This window comes from Teleopsis dalmanni, chromosome 2 (assembly GCF_002237135.1).
Source record: "Teleopsis dalmanni isolate 2A chromosome 2, ASM223713v2, whole genome shotgun sequence".
In the NCBI taxonomy this organism is placed as follows: Eukaryota; Metazoa; Arthropoda; class Insecta; order Diptera; family Diopsidae; genus Teleopsis; species Teleopsis dalmanni.
In genome coordinates this window covers 14,832,091-14,859,136 of record NC_051847.1, presented here as the reverse complement: position 1 = coordinate 14,859,136, position 27,046 = coordinate 14,832,091, and the positions used below count along the sequence as shown (strand labels likewise).

General features: G+C 27.3%; 1 long non-coding RNA gene across 1 annotated transcript; it reads right to left on the bottom strand.

The window, feature by feature from the left end:
- Nucleotides 1-935: 935 nt before the first annotated feature.
- On the bottom strand, nt 936-25,714 carry LOC119677502. The gene is made up of 2 exons (XR_005252267.1): nt 25,408-25,714; nt 936-1,049 (listed from the first exon to the last, which is right to left on the bottom strand). It is a non-coding gene; the product is annotated as an uncharacterized LOC119677502 (long non-coding RNA).
- Nucleotides 25,715-27,046: the final 1,332 nt, after the last annotated feature.

The window sequence follows — 27,046 nt, the reverse complement described above, 5'->3', positions numbered from 1 at the left end:
TTTTTCTGGTGCCCTATAACACTGCGCAGGGAGGATAAAAATGGGTGTATTGTTACAGATAAAGGTAAACAGGTAGCAGTTTGAAAGCCTATATGAAGATACAATTCCAATTCTATAATACAGTTCATTTAGTACTAAAGTAATTCGTACAAAAATGATTAGAAAGCACAAGATGCTATCTAATTTGCAATCATATTATCATTACAATGAGTTTAATCATCAGGTTTACAGGACATGTCTGTGATAGAAGCCAGGTATGAAGACACAATTCTAATAAATCATTAACACGGATTTTACTTAGGACTAAAGAAATTCATACAGAAATTATTAGAAAGGACAAGATGCTATCTAAAGTGCAATCATATTATCATTAGAATGAGCTTAATCTTCAGGTTGTAATGAACTTTAAGTACAAAGCTTTAAACAAGTCCCTGACACAATCACTGAGTAGGTACATCTATCCAACAATGTCCATGACCACTAAATAAAATTATTAAAAAATAAATAAATAAAAAATTTAAAAACTTATTCAAATAGTTTTTTAAACCTTTTGCTTGTATTATTAATCAATAATAACAAAAGTTCTGTGATTTTTATTTTAAGAAAAATACTTGAATATATTCACATCCATGTTATTATTTGTAAATTTTTTTTTGTACTTCAGTCAATGATATAAAAGAATTAACATTTTTTAATAAAGCAAATTTTTGAAAGAAACTTTTTGAGCACATTTCAGTTTTGAATATTAAAACGACTGTTGCCGCTTTATATTCATTCATATTTAAATAGGATTTGAAGCATTGATAGTCTAATGGGAAACTTGTGTTATTCCGTCAGAGATAAGTTAATTAATATGATAAGTTAACTGTGATAAAATGTTGACAAAAGACGACATTCAGCTTTTTATTTATTATTGATTTTTGAAATGAACTTACCATGGATGCGGATTTTTGTTTAGCAAAAGCACGATGATGTGCTGATATCGGTTCACTAACAACGCTGCCAGAATCCATTTTTCTCGTTTAAGTAATCATGCGAATTTTTAAAATCTGAAGGAAAAAAGAAAAAAATTAAAATAGATGTTCATTATAAATAATTAATAGTTAAAAAATATTTAAAAGGTTATAAATAAAACATTTGTGTGTGAAAGACTAATGGAATAAGTCTTAAAACAAACTTCAAAATGTATCTGTAAAAATTTACTTTATAATTATGTCTCGACAGTATAATGATTCCAATGCCAAAGCATAAGATTTTTTACACATAGTAAAAAAATTCTGTCAGATGTTAATAGACACTTAACTACTTATATATGTATTGTCTAGGTATTATAAATTTATGCTTAATCGAATAAATGTGTAACCTATGATATCTCAAAATTTCCAAAACTTTATGAAACAGCGTATATTATAGTATACATAAAGAATAGGTATTGGAATCGTAGTGCTTGGATGTTCTTGGAAGGTCGCTAAAAATGAATGTCAATTAGAGACATATATTATATATATATTATCAAGAAGTTGTATATATAGCCATTCAAAACTTGCAGTTTTATAGCTATATGTTCAAGTTAGATCTTAAAATTGCTCAATTTATAAAGTAACCTATAATAGAAGGATGATATGCAAATATCTGTGCACTAACACACTAAACATTATTATTTTTGTTTTTATTTATTAGTAATGATAGTTTAGATTATAAAGCTAATACTAACGTAGAGGTATAGGTCTGGGTATTGAGGTCTTCAGTTATGTGCTATGACAAATTGATACTAAATGTTTATAATTATATAGCTATATTATAGTATGGCATGTTTATACAATACAATACTATAATACAAATACTTATATTATACACTAAACATTGTCTTTAGCATTGCCTACTGAAAATTCCCATCGGTTCGCATTGGCAGCACTTCACTCTTATTTCTCGATTTTTGTTTTTATACTGCTTGATAGCATCTTCGTTATAATTAATTAATTATTTATATTTAAATTAGAGCAAAAATATGAAGAAATATATATATAATCAAATATATCAAATAATTGAAATAGAATAAACTATGAAAAAAATAGAAACTTCTTCTATAAATTTTCATAAATATTGCGAATATTAGTTTTTAATAATACTATGGAATTATTTAGGCCATCTGGAATGTAGGTCGCAAAACGATCCACCCTTTAAAGTTCGCTTTAGAATACATTTATTTAAATAAATAAATAACATAGCTAAATGAATATTAATTTAGTTTTCTCTGTTCTGTTATAATATTATAATAATTATTATAATAGTTAAATGGGTATTAATTTAGTTCTCTCTGTTCTATTATAATAGTAGTTATATGAATGGATGTGATAACAATAGACTTGTTTACATCTAAACAATATCTTTTCTTCATAATAATGAAAATAATATTAATACAAAAAAGTATTCTTATAAAAATAAATAATTATTACGCTCTGGACATTAATTATGAAATAGTGCAAAATAATTACGGTGCAACTAAGCCAAATTGTACTTTCTTTCCTCCTTTCCTTTTCCCTTTTTTTTGTAAGCCTATCTTTTCATAACATCATAAGTATATTTAAATATATATTCAGCTACGAGTACTTGTAATCAAAAGTATTTGAATAACACAATTTTTCATGAATTCATGTATTTATTTAGAACCACAAACGTTGCGTATCGAATTGCTTAAATATGCAAATGCGCATGCGTAACCATTGCAAACGCATTTTTTCATTTACACTTATCTCTCCCCCTTACAAATTACAATGCCATGTAACTTGAATCTAAACGAGATACTACGTACATTCAGCGCAGATACTTACCATTGGCTTTCGATGCAATTTTCGCTGTGGGGTGCATTGGGCGTTGTAACGGTGTCAGTATAAATTACGCACTTTCGCACAGAAATATCTTTTGTGCTCTCAACAAAGTATATTTATCAGTGCGAAGTAATTTACATAAAATTCATTAGGATTTTGCTTGAAAAAGTAGAAAAATTGTATTCAAATTACAAGGGTCTGCATTTGTCAAAAGGTGTAAAGTTTTAAACAAATAGTATTGTATGTAAATGCAATGTAAATTTGTTATCTGTAAAATTCTATTATTTTTTTAATAAATTGCATTTGTACTGGTTTTATTGAGTACACAAAATCCTTTAATTATAGATTCATGAGCGACATTTGCATTAGTTCATTAGTTTGACTTATTTTGTATATGAAATGAAATATTGCAGTTGTCAATTTCATTAAATAATACATAAATAAAAAGTACAGTTTTAGGTTTTAAAAAAAAATTCCATTTGAAATGAAATACTTAAAGTGTTGAACAGTACATTGCAGATATATTTAATTGCAATTGATTTTATCAAAAATAATATATGCAAATAATATGTTGGTTCCAATACTTTAAAATTGAATATTTTAAGGAACTATGTTATAGTTCATAGGTTAATTGACGCGGACAAGGACGACCAACTTCTGTAATAGCCAACTAAGTAAGTAAGTATAGTTCATACTTAGTTTCTCACTGATTCTAATATCAAACTTAAAATTGCTATAAACAGCACTAAATTCTTTTTTGCGATCTGGTGTCATTCCAGTAGTATAATCATATCTGTCACATTACACATTATAGTTCTATTAATGAGGTTAGTATAAATATAACATATATCAATTATTTAATTATACTTCTTATGTATGCTGATATACGATTTAAGAATAAATTAAAATAATTTATGGATTTGTATATGTTTACTATGTCACTTTGTATGCTGAGTGGTACTCGTTTTAGCTATAAGCCTTAATCTGTTTAGCTATTTAAATTTTAAAAAATATTCATAGAACGGATTTATGTATGTGGAAATATATGCAAATGGAACTGTTGAAATTCTTACGTTTTTATGCAAATTAAGCGTAGTCAAATTATTTACAAATGTTACAAGACCAATGACTCAAAAATAATTGCAATTAACGAGTTGCAAAAAAAAAAAAATACACAAATTACATTCAGTACATAAAACAGAACAAAATTTTGTTAAAAACATGTAAAGAAAAACAATTGTTTTTGTTTAACGAACCGTGAACAGAATGAGACAATCTTTTTTCTTGTCTTTCCAAGAAACGCTAATTCGGTAAGTAGTCTTTTTCTTCACTGTGACTATAAGAAAATTTATCATTTGTAGTTAAATAGCATTGGAGATAGTTTCTCTATAGAAATTCACAAGACAGCGACTTCAATTGCATTTTTATATTTCTGCTATATAGCTGAGCAGAAAGAAATGCAGTTTCCTCTGACATATGCTATGCAATTCGAGAAAGAAAATATTTGAACCTTAAACTCAATTGAAGTTGTTACAAATTTAAAATTAAAAACCTTCTCATTTGCAATTGCGTTGTTGATTTTTCCACAGATACTATTTTATATGTGCACATGTGCACATTTATCTGCAAAAAAGTAAAAATCTTAGCATTGAACGCCCAAACAATCGCAACGAACTCCACACGTTATCACGCACCTTACAATTGCGTTTCCGGCGTAGTTTGTTCAGATACAACAACAACAATAAACAACAACACGTGTAATTAGGTATTCATTTTTTAGACTTTGCACACTAATTTGTTGGCTGCCATCTTAAGAATTACATATACTCATGTGTGTACTGCTTATGGGTATTTGTAGTTATATTAAGAGGTTCTAATGTAATGGTTTTGACTCATGCAAGAAGTAGCGTTCCGCTTCATACACCCCAAAGTTAATTAAGAATACAATTTGTATTCCAACGAAAACAAAACTTGGAAGGCGAGGGTGTGTACCCAATAGAGCTTAAAAGGACGGACCAAAGAAAACAGAATAGTTTGGCCTCAAAACGGAAATAAAATTAATTGCACATTAATGTGCCAATTTTATATGTTTCTTCTATGGTTCAAACTCTTCAGACTTAGTTTTCGTACGGCTGCCAATTGTAGACAATATTGTAGAAAGCTGAGACTAGAAAAGCGTTTTCCGATTTCTATTTATTACTGATCTTTTACTTATATATTTTACTAATAATATAGTAGTTAAAGAGAGGCTCCTAACTTACAATGTTGTAGAAAAAGAGATCATATGTTTAAGGTATTTTTCAAGATTGATCATTGATCTTTTAAAAACAGATTCTAAATATCTTTAATAAACACGAAGATCCAAGCTTTGAATGTTCGGAACTTTTTTCCAATTCAACTTTGTAATATCCGTAACCCAAAGTCTCATAAACACGGTTCAGTCTATTGTCGATAGATGGCTTTGAACACCTACCGCAGGAATGGTAACTTGATATTTTACTTGGACCATAAGAAGAAAGTCTTTTTAGATATAAATGTGACAATAGGAAAATGTTGCTACTTATTCCAGTTAATATTCGAGTTGCTTTGTGAATGTCTTTTTCATTCATTTTTTTTTATTTGCAACCGTACTATGCGTCCTGAACAACGAGATTCCCGTAGTAAGTAACTCAATCATCTCGGATGGTCAATCCTTAACAGTTCTAGAATGTCAAGCTTTTTTGCATTAATTGGATAGGCTTGCCAGTTTCCAATTCATGTTGGTACTTGAATACTGTGTCATTTAGGGTAATTGTAGAGCACATGAGCTTGCTAAGCATGTTAATTTAATGTACTAGTCATTGGCTTTAACTAAAATGGAATCTACTATTAAGTAATACGATATCCGTGCAGCCGGTTACTGTGTTTTATTAAGATATAAAATAAATTTTTTTGTACTCAATAGTGAGATTTGCTCTGGTTGTTAATCTGCAGAGGAGAAGGAAACTGTATTTCACTTTATATATTAGTGATGTCTTTGGCTAGTGAAAGATATCACATCTGTAGAACCCTTACTATTTATGCCCTGACAGAGCTGTCATTATTCGAAATTAAGGACATGATCGAATGTTTCACTTTTACTTAATGAGGGCAATTGCGCCTATCTTCTTCAATGTTTTATGTGCGTTGTTTACTTTTCTGTTAATTAATGTTTAGGTGGTCCTCTTGGTTTAGGCGTATCAACAACATTTTGTCCGTGGTATTATAATGGTCTCTTTCTTGAGAGTGATTCATATCATTCTTCTTCATTGGTTGCAGTTTTCTGTTATGAATTCTATAGGAATTTATTCTACAGAATGTACACATTATAGATAACAGTGACAAGAGTAGGGATCATTGCTTGATACCAGAACGCGTGACTGATGCGGTCGTTACTATATTTGAGTTGTTTCAAACATACATGCATATATTCACTGATATACTGTAAAAGTGATTTGAGTTAGTTAAGTAATCTTGTGATGAATATAAAACCTGCTGTTTCACTAGTTTTGATATTCGGATTATATTTGAACATTATGTTTTTTAATGAAAATAATTATTAATTATGCTGTGGTACACAATATAAAGTTATTTTCATATTTGTGGGAATAAAATATTAATCTATACAACAATAAATTAATGGTATACTTTGAGATTTTAATACCTTCAATTTAGTATTTCAAATCGTAGGAGTAACTAAAAAGCAGAGATTATAATAATTTTGTTATTTTATAATTATGAGTTCATGCATATTTATTAATAACCTTAATTCACTTGACTTCACCTATTTTTCAATTTTATTTTGCGTAATATTTTTTAATTATATTCATAAAAAATAAAATTTAAAATATCTTAGAGTATGAAAAGGCTTTCTTTGAATTGCAGCAACGTGTGACAGTTTTAATGGTAAACATTGCATTACTTAATCCCATTTCGATGGGTTTTTTGATATTTGAAATGTGAAGATATTTCGTGTTTGTTTGGGGCGTAACAAAGTTGCAAATTTAACACAAAACACAAAAGATACAAACTTGAGTTACTTAAAAAAGACAAAATGGAAACAAAGAAATCCACTATTCAATTGCTCTACAGTGCTTATACAGAGGCTTGTCGCATGCCCAGATTCATGTCTTCACAAAAAATATAACAAAGATCATTGTTTTATTCAATTTATAATAATCATTACATGTTATCGTTACAATGTAATGGAATTTAATTGCCAACATTGTTGGAACAATTATTACTGAATAACACTTGATATGTTGATGATAATAACATCTTTTTTGTGGTTCCTATTTTTTGCATTGCTGACATGTGATTATTTTTGTACCAGGAAGCGGCAGAGTATTTGTATCTGATAATAAAACCCTTGAGTTGGCTGATTTACTTAGTTTGAAATTAAAAACTATACTATTTAATTATATACAAATATATTTCATGATATCAAAATTTTGTTAATTTCCGTGCCAAAGTTACAAAGAATTAAGCTACACAATACCTGAGTAATTTTGATTCAAAGTATTGTCATGTACAACGTACTTAACCTTTTCGGTGCTTGAATTTTATAATTAATATGTTCTGCAACTTAATTATTGTTATGATATTTTAGTGATTTTTTTCAGAAATTTATTTTGAGTATTTTTATATACATAATATACCGATAAAAATATACCTACATGTTGCAGAAATGACTACATACGATATTGATTTTTGTATCAATATCTTCTAAATTCAAGGCTCTCAAATACACGTGATCAATCGGAATTATGTGCTAAAAAATCGAATAAACTATGTGAACTTTCAGTTAGAATGAGCCTTATCCTGTGATAACTTTAATATCGATCATACGTAGAGCAGGTATTCATTGTAATGTCACAGTATTCTACAAATATATAACTCATTGCATTTGCTAACAATATCATTGGACATAGCAAACGGTTGCTTATTGCTGCAATTGCCATCATCTGCGAAAATGGGCTGGTAGATGATTGAAGAAAAACCATAGTATATGTCGGCAATTGGCAAAAAAAGTTTATTGTTTGGGTGGCATACTGGTTGCCGCACGAAGTTGGTAAAGTATTATTTCAATGATTTCAATGATTTCAACTTGAAAATAATATGGTGAATAAACAGTGCCAATAGGTACTATAGGTGCTATACATATAGGTTATGTAGGGAACGAAGATGTAAACTACTCTAGTTCGACACTAACACAATTTAGTTCCCTTAACCTTCTTGTGCTTATATAAGGTGTGGGAGCGTGTACGTTATCACAATATTGAAGAGAATTGATTTTTTTCAATCAATAGTCATTTATGAGTTGGCTACATTGTCCTACTACTGGGACATTACCACCAGAATGAAAACAATACATGATTTCTGTTTAGATATTACAAAATTGAAAAACAAAATATAATTTTGTAGTATTCATTTCGTGGAATTACTTTGATTCTACTTTGATTTAAATGTATATGTGTGTGCGGACACAGCCGCAAATATTCATAAAATAATTGCTAGTAATACTTTAGATGAAATCAACATGCCGACAATCAAATCGAATTGAACTAACAAATATTAATGTAGCAAAATATTTCTAACACACAAACAAACCACAAAAATAGACTAAAATATTTAAAAAAAAAGTAATTAAACATTAATTAAAAATTTCTTTTAGCACGATAGATACGATACATTTGTATTTGCCTCGATTGATATATCGTTTCATGAGTGCAATTATAGAAGCAGCAAAAGATCAAATACCCCAACGCATGAGTTCATTTGGAATAAGTTATCTCTTAAAGACTAACAACCAATTGCGAACCGCAAGACACAAAGACATGGCTTTGTAGTATGTCTATTGACCAGAAAGAGCATTGATCTATTTTGCACGCATCATGTACGTAAAGAAATTGATATTCTTGAACATATCAAAAAGATATATTTGCCATGAAAATATTTTCAATCCACGAATATATGCAAAATATGGTATACATGCTTCAGTAAGTTTAGCAGAATAATTTAGATTATTTATAAAAGTGCAGTAATATATAAACATAAAAGTTGAAGTATTTAAGTTTTTTCCCACAAAACCAACTGTAGACAGTTAGTATTATTGTGTATTATTGAGTACACTTGTAAGTGTACTTCTGTAGACTAACTAAATTCTCAAGGGTCTCATTTAAACGCCATTCAAGTGCCTGTCTGTTCCCTTTTTTATACGAGTATGAGTACATTTTTATTCATTTCGTTTTCGTTGTGGTAAATATTTATACTATAAACTTAATTATAAATGAAGTCATAATTTCATTTTGGTTTCGTCAATTATTTGCTTTGGGCGTAGATACAACATTCCTACAGGTGCGGTGCAATGGTCGTTATAATTTTTCACTGCTTCGTTGATTGTTCTAAACCACTGAACCGGATCCACCAAAGTGTTGATAATTTCGGTGGCAACATTTATCTTATGTTTTATAATTAACTTATTTCCGCTATAAAAATACCAAATATAAAATACGAAGATATTTTCATTTTCTTTAAGAAATGTGTGTGACGAAGTGTTAAGGACCCTTCACGTGCTAAGCTACAATAAATTAGTACCACAAACATTATTTGAGTGTTATGAGTATAAAAAAATTTATTAGTATTGAGAAGTAGTAATAAACGTCAATAGATAATAAAGTATTTAATATAAACAACAAAACTAATAGTTTTACAAAAGTGAATTAGAAACTTTTTAAACATGTATTCTTCACCTAAAATATAAGCAATTAAAATCTTATACTTAATTACTTCAAATTATATATAGTGGTATTATAAAAACTTAATTTACTATAATTATAATTTGTGTGTTTTAGTAAAAGTTAAATTAGTATATATCTATTAAGTTTTAATAATAAACTTATATTATTTAAATAGATTTAAACATATAAGATAGAACTTATGGTTGGTTGGTTTTTCTGTCGGCTTCCTCTTCAATTCAAGCAGCTTTTAAGAAGAAATTATTCTAAAACCAACTTACGGTGCTGTAAAAGAAAATAATCTTTTCAGATATAAATAAAAGATGTCCGTCTGGTTCCTTAGTTTGTACACTTTCACTTTTGCTGTTGTACAAGAAGTATTTAGTTGTCTCTTTTTCAATCTTCTCTCCATATTTCGTAAGAGTAATCACATTCCAGTAGCATGTCAAAACCGTAAGAGTATTACCACATTTGTGCTAGTTCTTCTATTTTGTTAATCTTTACGGAAATCAGTATTTTGCACATCTGTGTTTTGTATTTACACAAGTAAAAGTTAACATCCTTAATGTTAAAGGATAGCAGGTTTCAAAGCCATTTCCCTAATTTTGGAAGCTGACAGCTTTCTTGCCTATGTCGCTTATACTCATTACATTTCTCCGACTTTCTGCACTGTATCTATACTTTATCTATATGCTATACTTTTAGAAAGTATTACTATCCGTGAGTTCTATACGTTCTCTCGAAACTAAAGAATTGGACTAAGTGATACTACATAAGATCGTAAAGTAAAAAGGCGCCTATTCTCTGTTTGAGCTAGAAAAATGTTAGATTCCCTTCCATACTGGAGGCATCTATATATTTGGTGAAATTTATTATTGTAAGCTGGAGATGAAAATTCGTGTATAAAAGATTTCAAAATATATTAATAATAATAAATTAAAAAAAAAGTCAATTAAAGATGTTTAATTTAATTATTAATACAGAATGTATTATATGCAATAAACTTTTTACACAGCTCCAAACACCACGAAAACAACAGCCCACCTTGACTTCATTAGAAGATGAAATAGCAATTACCACGTGTATGTGTTGTATAATACCTAATGTGCTTTTTAGTGTGTCTTATGCAATTTTTTAGAATAAAGAGTTTAGCACAAGCTCATCCATGAGATCATGTTTTAGTTAACTCATATATACTAGGCAGGAGAAGAAATATGGAAAATGACGTAATGGCCGTTTTATTATTTTTCCTCTTCCATACATGCATTTGACCATCTTTTTTTAATATCAATGACGATATAAGCACTTCGCATATTTGTCAGTTTTTTATTTAGAAGTTTAATATTCTTTATTTAATAATAAAATTCTAAATGTGGTCAGGCTTCTGTGCTTCCAAATAGAAGCACAGGAATTTTTTATTTTTACACTAAATTCGATAAAAACGGTGTTCTTTAGAAGCACAGGAAGTTTACGTTTTTGCTCTAAATTAGATCAAAATGATGGTATTTGAGATTCACGCTGATGGCCAGAATGCATATTTATTACACACAAACGAGATAATTTATTTTTACAATTGCATGTGCTTAATTAGAACACCTATATGCATAAATGGAAAAGCAATTATTATACACATAGACGAGTGTCTATCTAATAGAACTTAAACGCAATATTCAACTTAATATAGTAGCAAATTTATTTACTGGAAAGTAACGTTACAGTAGAACTCTCTTAACAGAAGAAGTTTGTCCCGTTTTCTACAATATAATAATCTGGTTTGTTCTTTGGCTTTGCGTTGGTTCAAATTCTTTCAGAAGATACACGAAGAGATGGAGATGTGAAGATGTTGATGGAGAAACAAACTAAGATTGTCTACAATGTAAACGAAGTGACCTCAAAATCTGTTGCTAATTTGTTGACAGTGACCTAAATGACAATTTTCTCTTATGTTTCGTCTTCGAGCTATAAAAACCAAAAGCTATGATTCTTACATTTAAAGTTGAAAATATTCTTAGGTTATTCTGTGGCATTAATATAATTTTAATTTCTTAATTTGTTTAACATTTGTATCTTTTTAATATATTTTTATGTATTTTAAGGTTAAATGCATATAATTTAAAATTTTCTTAACTGAAAGAGGAAATAGAAGTTAGAATTATTGTCATACTACTCGGTAAGATCATTAAATAGATGTACTCGTGTTTGTTGTTTTGAAATTGTAAATTTTACTTGTACTTTATGTGTTATAAAGATTTGAGAATGTTATAAACAAAAAGAACGTACTAATTTTGCTTTTAGAATATCTAAATAAAATAATTATATACATAATTAATGGCATTTTATTTATCTGAGTCATAGCTTAATATCTATTATTTATAATTATTTTATCTATACTCCTAATAGGACCTTAAAGTTTCTACTTAGGTTTTTAAGTTATTTTTCTTAAATAGAATTTCCATTGATTTCAACAATTAATCGGTGATGGATGGATGAGTGGGTCAACTAATTTTCTTTCAAAAATATGTCTCTTGCTGAATAACTTGACATCGATTCAGACTCGAAAATTGAGACCAGGGTATTATAGTTACAGCTTACATCAAAAATAACGTTACAATAAATGCACTTAACACATGCATATAATGGGCTGAGAAAAATTCTATACCTCTTACTAATATTTTAATACTTAAAGATCTAAAAAATAAGGCAGTTATAATGTATCTCAATCGCAATAAAAAGCAAGCTCAAATAACAAGTTATAATCATAAAGTATGACTGCAATTTTGTTATTATAAATAAAAATATTCATATTATTTTCTAATAAACTTTATGTTAATGTCTTTTTATTTGATTTTATTATGTCTGTGTATTTTACAATATCTTTTTTCTCCATTTTCAATTCAAATTCAGTTGACATTATAAGAATTATCATCTGGGATTCTTATTCACAGGGTTGCAAACACCTCCCCTTATGAGATTAAATCTAAAATGCGGTAATTCTAGAGTTTAAATCGGTCAATATGATTTCCGGTACGACGTGTTCGTGTATATAGAAAAACTACCTCATTGCGCCTCTTATGGGTACAATCTTCGATGATTGAGCTGGAGCTGAAGTCGAAACAATGTTTTCGTTAGTTACTTCGATCAATACAGAGTCTCGTTGCACATCCGTAGATAGTGTATCAGCTAAGTAATTTTCATCGACGATTGCTTCGGATATAGGTATATCTGATGATAACTCATTTTCCTGATCTTTTTGGTTACGAATTTGGTTGACATGAGCACCACTAAGTGTACTATTTTGTTAGCGAATATTGTAAATAACATTACCAATGCGTTCGATTATTTTTCCTTTTATCTATTCAAAGAAAATGCATAATACTAATGTATTCTGAAGAAACAAATCCAACCAAATGATTTTTAAGAAGAGTTAGAACGTAGCACCTTATAACGTTAAATGGAAATTATTTGTTACACCTATTTGTTATTAAAATATTAAGGCATTTGGAATAATTAATATAAATTATATATGTATATAATTCAAAAATGAAAAGTTTCACTGTAAGGAAATTAAAATAAAGTGTTATTGTAAAAAAAGAAGGCATACTGGTTCGAGGGTTATGGAAATCATTTAAAGCAACCTGAACTCAACTTTTTTTTTAATATGATTAGATTGAGTTTTATGAAAAAAAATTGTAAAAAATAACAGAATTACAAATATCATAAAAAAACCTTTTTTTTGGTGAGATCTGTGGACCCTCTGCGGTAAACACAGACATAATTATGTGCTTCAATGGCCACAATTGTTGCATGAAATGTTCGTTGAAATTTAGAAAATCCCAACTTTTCCTTCTACTCGTACTTATTTGACATTGTCAGTTCGTGTGTTTCTGAAATACAATATCTTAGAATGCTCAATTACCGACATTTAGGCTGGCTTTCTTGTTGTTGCGCAGTCACAATTCTTAACTACAAATGCAACAATTTTTACTTTGATTGTGTGAACAATTTTTACATTTTCTTTGGACAAAAAATATTTCTCTGTAAAGTATAGAAAACAAAAAAACTGAGATGACATATTCGAGCACTTCCTACGTAATCAGTGGGTTGAGTGCTGGATTTTCTATTCATTAAAAATTCAAATTTTCTCTTAAATTATTTTTATTTATACGGAAAAATGTTTGTTTTTGTTCATATACATACATTGACTACATAATTATCTGAAGACTGCATTGACTTCAAGCATTTCGAATAAAATGCAGTTGCTGTATTGTATCTTGTTTTAAATTTCATTCATCGACGACTGAATGTTTTATATATGTGGGTGTTTGATAACTGGGATGAGTCGATTTATAATACGTAATTAGAAATAAATTTGATCAAATTTGAAAATATTTTTCAAAACAAGTTTTGATTTAATCAAAGTATAAATGTAAAATATTATACTAAATACTTTAATATTTATTTGTATGTATTCAGAATTTGCAAGTATAATCACATCACTTTGTTTGTGAAGACATGTTGTGACTTAATTAATAGAATCGAGTTTTAATCATTAGCTACTTAAAGTTGAAAATTATGTTTAAATAAGAAAGTTTAAAACATACATACTACATAAAATAAATTCATTTGGTCAAGAATAGTTGGTACAAAGATAGATATTATAGTTCCTTTTTTACTAGCACTTGAATTTTGAATAATATACTTGTGGTGTCACCAACCAAGTCGGCAGAGAAAATTTTGCTTAATTAAAAAATGTTTACATGTCAAACCTTTTGAATGAAAAAATCTGATTTTTTGGAATTTGTTCGATGTTTCGAAAACCGGGCTGTTTATATGGGCTGAAGGACTGAGATTACCGTTAAAAATAAATCAAAACAAAATCGAAATAAGTACATTTTCATGCTTTACTTTGTCGGTAACCTAGATTCTTCTTATCTTTCAATTCACTAACGAATGCACTAAACAAGATCTGAATAGAGAAAGTGGAACCGAACCCTTGACTGTTATTATAAAATTTATTGTGTATTATTCCTACTCTGTAATTCTTATGATACAAAAGATATATCTTAAGAATTTATAGTTGTAGCTATATGAATAACATATATTTTTAAAAGTAAATATGCTCTGGAGTAAAACGTAAATAGCAGAACCAAGTAAGTACTTGTAAGTGAACTTGTAGAAACTTAAGCCCTGAATCCCGGGGTTCGTCTACGGTTTTACAATGTAATGGTCACAACTTTCATCATTTTACAAATCCTGTTTGATGGTACAAGAGTCCACAATATGCACCCATAGTTACATGCAATAATCTGCAGTGACTTGTATGTACGGTACTATACATATGTCCCCACAACTGTATCAGTGTCGATATTGCGTCTCTTTATTAAAAATACAGCAACTTTGAGCACAACTAGTTTGGAGTTGGTAATCTATACACGTGGAAGTCTTATGGAACATAATTCTAATTCTCTAGACTAACTCGTGGCATAAAGAGTTGCGATAGAATACCTCGCATAAATATGGAATTTTATTTCGTAAGGGAGGTTTAAAGACCAAGTGTATGAACTGAAAAATGGTACTCCTGGTTGTAACTCGCTCACACTGAGCTCACTGTCTTTCAAGTTATGGTGTTCTGCGCTCACATTAACACTACCAAAGTGTTAAAAAAGTGTCTATATCGGACTCTACACAAATATTAATAATTAAATACATCATCTTTTGCGGACAGAGAAAAGTATGTTGCCAAGTAATCTAAAGGATCACCATGACCAACGTTACTAGTACAACAAGACAGGCCTGTCTTAGAACATGGAATTTTGAGTTCACTTGGAAGCAGTTTACTTAGTTACATTTTTTGTTACTGAGCAGTTTTAAACTATTCCAGAAGGAGATTTGAAGAAGATAAAAATCATGATCTGATTAATTTTATTCTATTTTATTCACTTATTCTTGAATTGGAGCAACCATTTAATTTGTTTAAAATTATAATAAGTATTTAGTATCAATATTCAAGGTGCAAATAAGAATGAAGTGAAACGTAACACTGGTGGAAAAGGTACATGCTGTTGATTTCTATTGCAACTTCAAATTAATGCAAATTAGGTTCATAATACCACAAATATTAATAGTTTAACTTAAGTGATAATTTGTAGTAGACATTTAATACCAGCTTAGTGAAAGCCTTCAGTTAGTGCAATCAGGCACTTAACATATTTGTAAACCAATTTGGTTGTTCTAAACCAAGTTCCAAAAAACTTTCTAGTTTGTGCAAAATGTTTTTAGGCATTATAAAGAAATATATTTTTTAGTACTTGGAGAGAGTAAAAGTTATATAAAACATAATTAAAAGAAGTTTACTATTAAATAAGAAAAATATTGAATTCTATTGTCTTGAAGGATGAACTGTTGAGAAGAACTCAACGGCATCCTATATTAACAGGCTTTTATTTTAGATAATATACAAGTGTTTAGTTTATATCGATTGATCTTTGAATGTGCATATACAGCAGTAGTGCTCAATAGTAGAAATTTCAATCCATAATATCTTATTTATGTCAATATTTTATGCTTGTAACTTCATGAAAATTAAATAGAACAGAAAACAGTTGAGAAATTCATTTTAACAAGTTTTTGTTAAACTAACCACTAAGAGTCATATACTTTATTAAGAAAATATAAAAATACTTGAGGTAAAAACATAATAAAAAAATTGGAGTTTAAATGTTAACAACTAGCAAAGGTCTAATATCATTTCAGTAATTATAATGGGTTTCTGCGGTCGTAAAATGAGAACAAGCTGGTACGGAACTTCAGATAGAAAACCAGACTTTTGGTTTTTATTTCATATGAATGCCCTGAGGGATCTTCATGGCTTTTCTTTCTTATGATTTGCTTAGGTCAATTAACGTTTCTTAGTTTATAAATGGTATGACATACAACTTGCAGAGATAATTAGTACAATTTGGGATTCATATGCAAATAGAAAACATGCTTGCTATTTTGTTAATGGCTTACTCTTAGAATATAATTTTTAATAGTTTTGTAAATAAATATACTTAAAGCTATTTAAACTATTATTAAACTCTTTCTAAAAAAATATTTTAATTTAGCAAAAATAAAAGGTTTAGAATTTTTAATTGCAACTAATGGCATACATTATGAAAATTTACTACAATTTTAATAATGATATAATTAAACAGATACTAAAAAAAAGTATATATGTGGTAGAAGCTCTACTTTATGTACATTCTAGATCGAAATTATAATTAATGCAAAATTAAAAATTAAATAAACTGAACCTTATTTGATATCAGCTGACCTGACGAGTTGATACTCGTTTGTATTGTATATTGATCTATAATTTATTAAATTAGCACTTCGATTAGGTTTTTTATATATGTTGTACCTGGTTCAAAGTGCTTCCAACCAGTAAATTAATTTTCAATTTAATTACATGTTCAGAATCTAACAATAAATACCTTTACATCTTAGTTACAATTAAAATTAATCAATTTTTATTTTAAACAAATTTTTTTTGATGAATGCATAGCAACATTTAATTGTTAAGTAATTGCTTGAAGCTAATTCGTGCACTTGCAAAATAAAAACTCATTTTATATTTCAGGGATATTGTCATTAAATGCAATTCATTGCAGTTTTGTTATTAATTTATATAGCGAAAATTACTTTAATAATGTGAGCGAGCACTTTGATATAGCCATGACCATTACAATAATAAAAAACAAATATTTATATAAACTTAACTACGAAACTTATCTACTGTAATTCACAAAACTATTTTAAAAAATAACCTAAATTTTTTATAAACGTCTTTTCCACCATTGAAATAGTTACTTATTGCAATGCTATATAAATTTTTTTATTTGTCCGAAAAGAACCGGTCGCAATTTTGGAGAGGAATTTATCTTAGGTAATAACTGAACAATGATGTGGTTCATAATTCAGTATATTATTAAATGTTTAGGGCTTTGATTAATTTTATGAAACTTTGCAGTTCAGTTTTGCTTTCCATTATATTATAACAAAAAGTTATAACCTTTTTCATCTCTTTTGTTGATTACGTTTGAACAACATACATAGATCATTGAAAATAATTTCACAGATATCTTCTATAAAAATTTTTTTTTTTGAAAGTATTTATTTTCTATACGTTTTTATTTTATCGCTTCAACTTTTAGGTTGTGTTAGGTGGCATTTGTATGCATCAAGATATGATAAGTCTAGTTTGGCGCTCCTGTTATCACAAAGTGCAAGAAATGACTTCCATTCGAAGTATTGAAACGTGTAACAACACATGTCCTTTTAACTCAAGCTAACCTAAACTAAAGCAACTACATTTGTAAAGAACGTTGAGTACTGATGGTATGAATTAGTGAAGTAAAGGGTTTCACTTTGAAATTGTTATAAATTCAATTTATTGTAGTGTGAAATTTTTAATTTTGAACTAAAATACTTTAATATATTATTATTATAGAACTTTGTTAACAATTTATTAACAGGAGATATTCGAAAAATGTTGACGGTATAGCTATATAATATTATACTCCAATGATACTTATGTCTTATTTTCAAAAATTTTAACTGTAGTACAAAAAATAATTTTATCTTCTTTAAGACAAGTTCAGTATATCATTACATTTGATTCTTCCAGGTTTGTTGAACCTTTGAGTGGTTCCTTTTATTTTTGATGGGTTTGCTAAATTATATTACTAAAAGAAACAAATATAGACTGCAGCCTATGATATCTATTGTGGTTATTTTAGTTATAAGATTTCATATTATATGATATAAGTTGAGCTGATTTTAATAAAAGTGACTGTCTAAATCAAATAGATTCAGAATTAAAAAATGAGATTGTAAAAGGAATGAGCTCATTTGTAATTAATTATGCAAAAACTAAATATTTGTTACTATTTATATACACAATCTTTTATTTCTTTTTATTACATAAATCGACTATAATTATTATTATTACCTTAAACTTTTGAAAAAAAATTTTCAATAACATAACAAAATTGTGCTTTTAATTTATTTTATCAAAATATAAGCCATTCATAAATTTTTCAATCATTTTTATTTTGAACTAACAATTTACTTTACTTCCTATTTCTCTGTATCTATATCTATCTGAGATGAAAGTAGAAATATGAAATATTTTAATCATAATAATTTCAACCGGAATTTTAAAAAAGCTTTGGGTTTAATACTGATTATCGGATATTGAATCGACATGACTAATGATTGCATTAGAAATCTGAAAATTATGTCAAAAGCAATTTCTTTGCACTAAAAACATTTAATTAAAATGTATTTAATAAAATTATATTTAGAAGAATATTATAATTAAATTGAGTGGAATTTATTAGCAGTGAAATCGATAATCTTAGAAGCAATTGTAAATTGCCCTATTAAAGCAATAATTTTATGAATGCGAATATAAGTAATATTTTTAATTTCTAGAATAAATGGTATTCATCTAGTAATTAACTACATAAATTAAAAAATTATGTCAATTGCTTTGACATATCATCATTATCATATTATCACTATGGTTTGAGAGTTTTAAAATATATATTTTTCTTATTCTAATTATCGTAAAGTAATTATCTGTAGACGAAAAACTGAACATGCTCTATAAAGATAAATGTGTGTATATAATAAATATGTCACACTATTACATATGATTTGTATTGAATTCAGAGTAAACTTTTTCATTCTAGTTAGGTCATATATATAAATAATAGAATAAATATACGTAAATGTGCTAGTTAACAGAACCAAAACCAGTTCTGGTATTGCAAGATAACAATACCAAAAATGATAAAAAGAAAATAATACAAACATTAGAAAATAAATATGTCAATTAATAGCACTAAATATCAGTAATACCATTAAAAGTTGTAAAAATGATAAATAATGCTGGTTAACAAAATAGAAATCCGGAAAAGGGACCGAAATTTTTAGTAGCACCAAAAATGTTCAAAATTTACGGTATCACAGTATCGAAACAATTGAAAAAATCTGAAAAAAAACACTCTGCATTCAAAAAAGTGCTAGCTAACTGCATTAAAAAGACGAAATAAACATTTTCTGTAAGAAATATTTTCTGATGAATTATTTACAATGATATGGTAAAATCAAAAATTTGAATATGATCTGTTAGAATTACTGATCTTTGTTTTCCCGGTTGCAACAGAAATATTTTAAATGTACGTATTTCCTTATTATTGATTGGCTAAGCATAGCTATATTGAAGTTAAAAACTAACTGACAGATACATTGTACAATGAAATGCGTCAAAATAAAAATGGTTCAACACTTAATAATGAAAAATATGTGAACAATTTTAAAAATGTGTAATAATATTGAGAGTTAATAAAAAGTGGATCAATTGTTAAAGTGATAATGATGATGTTATGACCAAAATCTCTTTTTATCTACTTTATTTTTTTCAACTAGTGACCAATTAAAGAATCTGACTTCTTACAAAAATATACTAACACTGATTTTGGAAAATAAATCAAGTAGTTTTGATCATTTATGATTTTTAGAATTACTAGCTACTGATCAAGAAAATACAACGATCAAGTAATTAAAAATATTGTAATTTTGTATACCATAAGTTACTAAATTAGAAGGAAACGGAGTAACTTATTTCATTACAGCATTTATAGTCATTTTTGGTTACTTAATGTCTTAATTATATATTTATTTGATTTGTATCAAAATAATTTATATGGTTTCAGTTCAAAATAAGATACTGCAGATTATTTATTAGTTCAATAAATAAAGTGGTTATTATCGAAATGTTACTATGTTCTCATATATTAATATAAACTAAGTAGAGCTAGCAAATCATTAATAAGAAATAGACACAGAAATATTGATTTAAAAGGTTTTATAATTTTTACTAAGAACAATAAACATAAGAAGATGACAAGTTTTTATAAGGTAATCCAATCTGATTAATGACATAATGGATTGATGATGAATGTATATAAAATATTGCTTGTTCATAAATATCAAAAAATATATATATAATAGCATACAACTTAATAATAGAAACTTAGAGTATTAAAGTTTGATATTTACAAATTTTTTAAATCGTTTATTTATGTAGCCAGTGATCTCTGGAAGTGCTACGTAAAGTTGGGAAAATAACTCTTTATCAAAAGCATGCAAAAAATCTTATATAAATTATTTGAAATCAAAAAATTTTCATAATAAATTTAATAAATATTATATAAAAGCATACAGATATAGTTTTTTTGGTAAATGTTTATGTAATACAAATTTTTTAAAAATTTAATAAAGTTTAGCTCGTTTCGACTTCAAGGGATCTAAATTATTGTGTTCATAGAAAATATATTAAAAGGCTTTACCAATGATTTACATCGCATAATTAACAAAATTTTTAGTGCTACAAGATAGCATACTTAAGCTTAAAGCACACTGTTCAATTCTTGTGAGTTTATTTTTAATAAACTTTTTGCTTGTTTTAATAAATTGTTTAAGAGATTGATAAATAAATGTTAAGTACAATATATTAATTCAGATATTAGATATTTACATCCCATATAATTCCATAATAAGATTATAAGTCTATGATTGATACATTAAAAGTATCGACTGAAACTTTTTTATGTTCTGAGAATTATTGCAGATTTTCCAAACAATCATTTGTTTTTGTTTGTTTTGTCATTTTGTCCGTCGTACTTCTCTATCTACAGATACATATCCAAACTATGTATGTTTTATGCCGATGCATTTTGGTTTTATTTTTTTTTTTTGTGTAAACCAAATGTGTTCAATTTTAATAAGTGAAACTATTGATGGAAATGTGTATTTCATTCAACGATATTGTTTTGAAAATTTAACATCCTGTAAATCAAAACACAAGTTGTTACACTCTTAAAATTAGATATTTACGTTAAACAATCATCGTCTCTGTGTTCTCGGTTGGTTCTCTACAAGTAAACAAGATACAGAAAACAGACGAAGATAAGTGTTAGATTCTTTGATATCAGCGTCACGGGATGCCATTCAAAGCACAGATCTTATCTTGTCAGCGGTTAAAATGAAAGCAACAGAGATGCATTGACCCATAAATAAACAAAAATTTTGTTAGATTGTCTGCAGTAACTGTAGTGGTTTGTATCTATTTAAACTTTGTAAATGTCAAATTGATTACATTTAAAAGTAAATAAATTCAACAAACTGATAAGAAAAGAAAATGAAATTTACTGTAATTTAAATAAAACCATGAAAAGGTACGATTTTCCAAAGTTGGACGGTTATGTGCGAGTATTGAATTTTAATGATATCTCTGACTGAGAGACCAATAAGGGAACTACTTGTATAACTGCAGCTCTACATTCATAGGTTCAATAGTACAAAAGCATTTCCAATCACATTGAATTTAAATAATGAAATGGAATGAAATGATTTGAATTTCATATTTGCATTCAACAAATAAAAATAATTGAAATTAATGACATTGTTGAAAAATCTTAACGCATAAAATATTAACTGCATTGAAAATGATTTTATAAGTACAACCGCAAATAATCGAAGATACTTTTGTTGATTTAAGATCTCAAGGGTTTGAAAGAGCAAAGAGTTAGAAGAAGTGCATATTATTATGAACCCTTTTTGGTATGCATGAAATACAAAATTAATTTAATTATATGGGTAGTTTTTTCCTTTGGTAGGAACTTAATGAAATTCAATATTCAAATTATTGAATTATAGTTGCATTGAATTATTGCAATGATCAGCGTATGTATATGGTTTGCATAATGCATTTGTTTATTTATTTTTATAACTGATGAATAAAAATATAATAAAGAGTAATATAATATGTACGATGTACCAGAAATAGAACGTTGTCATTCTAGAGAGATATCACACAGACAAAAGTGAAAATTTAACAAAAAGTAGTTTATACAAATGGAATAGTAAGAGTTTAGCGATTACAGGGATATCATTGAAGGAATAGGAAGATGTTGCTTTGTGAATTTATAAGTGAACAAATTATTTTTTCTCAATATTCATATTTTAAGTGAAGCATATCCAATATTGAGCAACGACTCAATCAATTCACTGATATTAATATATTGTATATATAACCCACAGCTTACTCTGAATGCCTTAATATATGATAGATTTTGATTTAAGATTATTGTCTTGTTAAGATTGTGTTAATGCTAGATACATTAATATTTAATGTTAATATCTTATATAAAATCGAATTACGAGTTTTATGTATTTTGTTATACCTCGTTATCAAAGACTAACTAGAATTTTCAATTTTGTAAAAAAGTAATATTTAATCTTCAATTACAAGTGTAAAATCTAGTTGTAATTTGTCATATGTGTAATTTAATACAAGGTAGGAAGATTCAATGATATGTATACATTTATATACAAGTTGGTTACTCTTAAATAACAAAAACTCTAAAGGAGATACACTGTAAAGATTTCAATTCTATAGTGGGCTTGCTTACAATTATTTTCAGTCAGGAAACCATGTTCTACAACTACTTTCTCATGCCATACGGAGATTAAAGATATTAGCAGATTACTTACTACAGAATCTTGGTAAATTACGAGATCTCTCTTATGCTCGAAATGGAATAAGATTCGTTGAGGTAAGGTGCCTTAAAGACTAATTCTTCCTAGCAATAAATCTTGTCGGCGCGATGAGAGAGATAAAAAAAGTGCCTTAGAAAGGCACATAGGCTATTATGGTCAACCCAGACAAAACATCTAATAAACTTTGTTTCTTAAATAATCTTAGTCAGTTGTAAGTTATAGAGTTCGCGATATCAAAGCTATTTTGCTTTTTGATTATTATATCTCAGATATGTATTCATAGACGGAGTACTGTCGGTATCAAATGATAGGTCTTCTGTATTTTATAATTGTAGTATATCACAAATAAATAGGGCTAGTTTTGAGGGCTAGATTACTTCAGAAATCGACTTGCAAGTTTTCTGTATTTTATTTTATATATAGTGTATTATATAGATGATGACTATAGTTTCATATGAAATGACACCGCAATGAACTTAAAATCAAATTAATACTAATACAGTATAATATTAAATAATTTTAGCAGTTAATTATTGGAAATTTCAGTTCAACTGCATTTCAAAATTTCAATTTTATTTTGTTTATACAGTATACTATTATTTTTTTTATATTATATATAACAAAAATCATGACTTATTGCATTATTAAATAATTTTTTCTAATTAAAAATGTGAATCACGTTTTAAAACGTCTTAGAATGAAATGTGGTTTTGTTTACGTATGCATTCTTTTAATAAATTTGATTTCATTAAGATGTGGAATGTATCTATCTATTATATTGAAATTAAATTCTTAGTTTGTTATTTATTTAAGCTGAATTTTATTTTCTTTGACAATAATGCAATAAAAAGGTGTTCTTTTTATTGAACATCTTCTTCTAAAACATCTTTGTAAATATCAACCAAAATATTTTCTATGGGAATTTCTGCTTTTAGTGTCATAAATTGGCAATTTAATTATACGAGTACCCAAGATTGTTATTCACAGCCATAGGCTATTATAGATTTCACAAATTTCTAAGCAACCTACATTTTTCTAACATGTGTAAAATTTTATTATAAGATTTTATTCTTTTTCTTCACTATTCCATCTTTTTGAACTCTTTAGTTTGTGAAGAAAAAAACAATAAATAAGTTAAAATGATGCTTCTTTGTGACATTGTTTAAATTCTTTTTGGGTAATACATAATAATAATAATAATAATAATAGATTTGAAAGTACTGAATTAACTCAGAAGCACTTTAGAATGTGTAGCTTAAAATTATGTTTTTATAAAATAAATTTGTTTGACTTGATTTTTATATTTTATATTATTTTAGAAACAATGCATAGTTTATATGGTAATATATATATATATATGGTTATATGGTAATTAAAAGTATCAGAAACTAAATAAAGTAAAATAATTTTGTACTTTTTATCTTTTAAAATAAATTATCTATAAATTATCTAAATAAATTATCTAAATTATTAGTTTTTGAAGCGTATTTGGTTATTTAAAGCAAAAAATGTCTAATGAGTTTTAAAGGTACTTTACTTCTGAAAAATCAATCATAATTAATTGGAAAACTGAATTTAAAAGTGGTTGTACAGATACCAATAATGACGAACGTATTCAGCAGCGGATGCCATTCCAAAAAACAACTTAAAAATCTACGCAATTATTTTAATTAATCTTTCGTTAAGGATTTCCTAATATCAGACGAAAACAAGAATTACTGAACTAATATTCTTCTCTTGGTCAAGTAAAGTAAGTCACAAAAATAACGTCAAGATTCTAATTCTGTTTTCAGTTAGAGACGACTTATTGTCATCTTACTTGGAATTTGTAATCACTTTTGAAAACTTTTTATATAGAGGACTTTTGTAAATCTACCATTTATTAGGTATATAATTTTTTTTATTTTTATTTTACTTCTTTAATTCTCAAAATGGGTTAAGGGTTCAATATGGTAAAGACAACACTGTTTTAAGTGTTAATATATATAGAGCCCTATTTTTTTCATTAAGTTCAGGTCTGTGTTTAGAATAATACTATTATAATAGTATTATTCTATATAAGTTAATACTATATAGGTTAAATATTAAAATAATTAAATACATTTATGAATATTATGAGGTGAAAGTAATAACAATAAAGTATTTATTCTTAAGACCTTTCTAAACAGTTCATTCATATCGATTTAATTGTTAAACTGGATAAATTTACTCACCAAGTTTAAAACGACATATATTCCTTTTGCTTGTGATTTTATTAATTTTTTAATCGATTTAGAGTGAATTTTCAATTTGAATATTTTTGTGTACTGATTTTTTTTTTTTTTGAATTTGCATAAGTTATTCAAATGAGACACAAAATTAATCTTGTAATTTCACTTCTTTTGCGGTAAAAAGTGTAAACATTCAACATTCAAATCTTCAACACAATAAAATACAACTTTTATATAAAAATATATTTTTTCTTTGTGGTTTCAGTTAAAATTGAATTCAATTGATTTTAGAAATGTACAACACCGTTAAGCCGCAGACCGTTAACAAAAAAAAAAAATGTTATAAATCTTTATTTCGAATATGAAATCATTCGAATTTATTTAAAATCAAAATTTATCTCTTTTAAAATCTTTATTTTGAATATCTTCTTTTCCTTTTTTTATTAATTTAAATTAACTATTTCAATTTGTTTCCGCTACATTACTTAAGTAAACAGGAAATTTCTCACACTCGAGCGCTTTGAATAAATAAATTTTGAGTTATTCTTCCTTTTTTTGATTTCGTTAATGCACATGCGTAACGTTAAAACTGCACGATATTACGTATTTGTGGAAGTGCGAGATACAAGATACAAACAAGCAGATAACCTACCGACAAAATTTACCTTCGTTGCAAACAGCTTGTTTGATACTAAATAAATAAATGAAGCAGTGGTTGTTTTGAAGCGAAAATTTCTTTAACAAGTATCTTGTATCTTGTCGATGTTGTACGTATGAAACATTGCGCTATTCGCTTTACAACAAGTAAACAAAAACAGTAGAGAGTATTGAAAATAGGACCAGTTATATGGACTGTATTAAACAGTACATTTATTTGTTAAACATATTCGTTTCTTAACTAACCCAATAATTTGCACAGTCTAAGAGAGTTGCGATTGAGTGCCTTAAATCGTCGACCGGCATGCTTTTCAGGGTATTAGTACATGCCTTTGCTATGTTTTTTCTTTTCACATAACAAAGTGAGTTCAATCGTAAACTTTTCGAGGCAAGAAATTTTTATTGATGTTTTTAAGATTATGGATTTTTATTGATATTATCTATATAGCGTTAACCGTGTGATAAATAATAATTACCTTGAAACAGATCCAACAGTTGACAGGTTTCGTTACAAGTTTTAACAGGTTCAATAAAAACCTATTACTATCTCTTTATTCTATTTACATTTTAACTGTGATATTAGAGCTATGACTTCGCTTATATGTCTCCCAAGTATGTACATCAGTAAAGGATTTATTCTACTGACTCATATAAGTGGCAATAAATGGGTTTACTACGAATTCGTTATTTTGAATTAAATGTTGAACGATATTATATTAAGTATATATTATGAGTATATTATTAAGTATATTAAATGCTTTATTTATAATATTTATTTAATAAATCATGCTTTCATTCTTTGATACATTAAATGTGTTATATATTATATTTGTAATATCGTATTTTGATATGTATTTTAGTATACCTATTTACCTACCTAATATAAAGTTAAGTGCAGAATTTCTGATGTAGCGCTTAATAAAAATGTTTGATACAACAATGAACATGTTGCAAACATATTTGGTTTGATGATATTATCAAAATA